Consider the following 4,346-nt stretch of genomic DNA (forward strand, 5'->3'; position numbering starts at 1 on the left):
ATCTCCAATTTGAAAATGTTCCGTGGCCCAGATCAAAATTTGACGAGCTGATTACTAAAAAAAGTCAGCGCCTTTGCCCGGACTTACTCACGGCCTATTTTGTAAGCTCATTACGTTCAACATATTCGCGAACATCAGAATGAAAACGCAAACGACCCCCTCGTTTCGAACCACTATCTTTGAATAAAGCATTTAAACGGCCTTAACGATCTAGGAATATACCGTTCTCCTATAATTGCGATTACAATTAGGCCTATTCCAGCAAATGAAGGTAATTTTAAATTTATATTTTATTGCAGGTTTTGCGATGGTTGTAGTCTCCATATTAAAATCAATAAATGTGTTAGTAAATCGCGCGCAGCGCGAACAAAAATATCCTGAATCAGCATAAATATTCCCAAAAAATATTGTTTTATGTTGATTTACGAAAAAAAATTATGAGCCTACGTCAAGTCTTCAAAATTCCGGACGTTTGGCATATTTTAGAAATTCCTCCCGGACGCTAGTTTGAACAGTGAAATTCCGGACATGTCCGGGAAATTCCGGACGTATGGCAACCCTAAGCTACATGCTACATTTTCTTATTATCAGCCAAAATAGAGGATCGAATACGAAGCCTCGAGAAGATGAAAGAAATTGAAATCGTAAAATACACTAGCCATCTATACACATCCGTGAGGATATAAATGCATAGAATATATTTGTTCGATTTAAATCATACAAGAGGGTTGGTAAAGGTGAGCACCGTGTAATGTAAGGACAGAGCCGTCCAATAAACAGCGATACGTTGCTATTAAATTACTGCTACTACGACAACGCAAAGTGTGATCATTTCGTTTGCGGTCAGTGTGTTTGTGATGTAACAATGTAGGATCAGTAAAACGTACCACCAGTGAATGACTGGTCGCTCTCACAAGTTACAACGGTGTATCGTGAATAATGCGAACATGCACAAAATACACTGGTTTAGTCGACACCGTTTACTTGATGACTTGAAATTGACTCGTAAATTTTGCTCCGAGTCACGAGTCAATCCACATCTTTCAAGCGCCGAGTCAAGTCAAGTCAAGTTATTTTTGCAACGTGACTCGAGTCAAGTCAAGTCATTCGAAAAAGTTGACTCGAGTCATCCCAACACTGATTTCTTGTCTCTATTATATTTGGCCTTATTACGGTTGAGACGGTGAGGCTGAGGCGCGGCATATTATTTGTAATAATTTTAATTGAAAATACTGCTTGAACATGAATATATGTCGAAATTTGCTGCGGTCTACTTATAGGGGGGGGGGGGGGCGGCATTTTAAGCCAGAGCCAGGGGCGGCAGCATATGCTGCTACGCCAGTGGCTTGTGTTGCGTAGGGTATATAGCTGTCTAGTCAAGTAGCAACCATTAGTATTCTGTGACCCCCGTGACGTATAATAATTGGTTACATGCTGCGTGTTGTCTGTTCTCTTCATTCATGTTATTAATTATTATCAGTGGCGAGTAAGATAGTAGTACGCTCTACAGCTAACACCAATGAATTTTTCTCCGATTGGACCTTTCTATTGCAGGGGTTCTTAACCAAGGTCCGTAGACCCCATCAGGGTACAAAGTACCACATCAGGGTGTACGAGATGCATTGTGGAATAAAGCCGTGGACTATTTTCTTGTACTATTTAGTCACCTGGGAAAAGTCTTTGCGCTACGCGCTATTTTATGTGAATGGGCTTTCTGATTTTAGTGCCGTCAGAAATTGTGTTGAAAATGGACAGGGGCTACGAAAAATCTTATTGGAAGGACAAGGGGTAGGATCGCTAAAAAGGTTAAGAAGCAATGCTATTACCATGGCTCAATAATGATTCTATTTAAGTTGTTGATATGTTTCAATAATAATCGAAGGCAAAATCTGACGCTGATTTAATTTGACTTAGGCAATGACAGTAACAAATAGCCTATAGGCCTACTTATCGCGACTATATCAAAACCAGGATTAGGCTACACCGCTCAAATGCTCTGATATCAGATCAATATTCATTAGATTTTACAATAATCTACATAAAATTGTGGCACGTCAAAGGTCGACTAGCTGCAATATGATAAACCGACAGTTTTACGATATCATGATTCATCCTCTCGCATGATGTCAATAACTCATTATTTAAAAAAAAAATTATGCACGGCACATTAAAACAATTTTATTCAAATATCTGTAAGTGTGATTTTTTTCGTATCCAGTGTGAATAGTAGAATAGTGAATTACATTTCCACAATGTTTGTGGAATGCCTGTCTGCAAGGTCCCTTCAAATAAGGCATAGCCTACTTGGGAAATATACACTGAATAACTCTATTAAAGATGCTGCGGCCCGCGGCGTCATAGAAAAACTAGGGAATTGGTCCGCGAGCACATTTGAGTTTGAGACCTCTCTTATATGCTGTCGCAACTCAATGTTAATTTACTAGCGAGAACTATAGCTTTGATACTATTTTTCACCGAGGAAGCCTTTGCAAATAGATTGGCCGCGTTACAGCATGCCAGACATAGTAACAAAGCTACGAACGTTACTGGAAATATCACATTTCCGAAGTCATGATCATCCGGCAACATTGTCAAGAAGTGCAATAAAATCGGTACGGTCGAAAACATACCTAAGTATCTTCAATGTGACCTATAATAGGCATTGTGTACTTTGTGGTGCCATAAAAGGTAGGCCTACATATTTGAACTTTGAAACAGTATATTCTGTTGTGACGTCATAATGAGTGATACTCGAATACTCTACTCGAAGTGTAATACGTGATTCGGAATCGAATCACATAGGTATTCGATTTTGCCAGGCCCTTCCAAGTACTCATCAACCCACAACGCGCGTGTACAGAACCGCAGCCGCTATAACAGACTCGACCTCAGCAAAACAGAGTTTCAGATTAGTAAAGCGAAGCACCCGAATCCGAGTCAGGTGTTGCAGCAATCATTGAAGCTTAGCCGATTACCCAATCAAGAACCGCGCTTTCGTGATTTCCCGCCTCTGCTGTAGATGGCCCACCCACTCTTTCAAACTCAACGACTTTCAAACTCATTTAGACAAATCTTCCCGACTTCCATGCGAGCTTCTTTCAGGCCCATTATTGTTTTTCAACAATAATTTACAGAGTAAGCCATGGATACGCAGTTTTCCAAACATTTTCCAAATTTTGAACAGCCCAAGTGGTTACCCCTTTCCTTGCATAAACTGCAATCAAAAGTAAATCAAAATATCCATAAATCTACTTGAATAATTCTTTGAACCGATAGCAGACGATATAGATAATATTAGGATCTTGGTTGCTTTCACACCCTATTTAGCGTCCACTTGCAACGTAATAATTTCATTTATTACACGAGCTTTCGGAGCTCCGCTCCCTCTTCAGGTGTTAAAGTGAAAATAACGCAAAGCGATTCTCAATTCAAACATATACGCATGTTGTGACATCACAGAAAAGATAACTTTCAGGTCGAAAAAGTGTGTAGCTTTGTGACTTCATAGACAACAAAATCGAAATTCTAAATTGAAAGGACTACAGCAAGTTATGGGACTGAAAATGAAGTTTGATAGAGTATACACAATGATTAAATGCATATGCACCGAATTTCTCAACTGCAGCTTCGCATGGTGTAATGCAGGGCTGGGCAACCTTTTCAGCCAATGGGCCACATTCGATTGACGAATTATTGCGCGGGCCACTAGCCGCGCGAAGCGCGAAAAATTTTTGAAGTTCATAGGTCAATAATATTGTCATTTGACTATATTGCGGGCCTGTTGTATATCGCTGGGCTAAGTTTGCGAGGACTGGGCTATTCGGCGCATGGACATATCGATATCGAAAGATGCGACCAACATGCGTCAGTCATTTCGTGCCTAGGTTTCATAGTCGACGGTCTTACTGCGAGCGCAAACGCAATTTCGCATATGTTGAACGACACTTTGTCTCGTAATCGCGAATATAGTTAGACTCGATCTGATTCATTAGGTGTTCTTCCATTTTCACAAAAGGGCAACAATATTAAAAACAAGAAATCGAGTGACAATATGTTGCGCCAAGCTTGTAGAAAATTTTTACCTTTGATAAATCTACCGCAAATTATTCTGCTTTATTGTAGTGTACGAAGATATACCAATATGTGAATGGTTGATGGATCTGTCAATGCGTCGAATCTGATATTTCAGTCATCATATCTCAAGTGTTGCGGCCAGACTAATCAAATTTTTGGTTGGCCTTGCAAGTTCACAATCTGTGCAATCCATTTTTGATGAATGATGATATTAGAAATTTCGGAAATGACCTCGCGGGCCACTCAAAACCTTCTCGCGGGCCACGGGTTGG

This window comes from Botryllus schlosseri, chromosome 13 (genome assembly GCF_051294905.1).
Source record: "Botryllus schlosseri isolate E-star chromosome 13, Bs_hap1, whole genome shotgun sequence".
Lineage (NCBI taxonomy): Eukaryota > Metazoa > Chordata > Ascidiacea > Stolidobranchia > Styelidae > Botryllus > Botryllus schlosseri.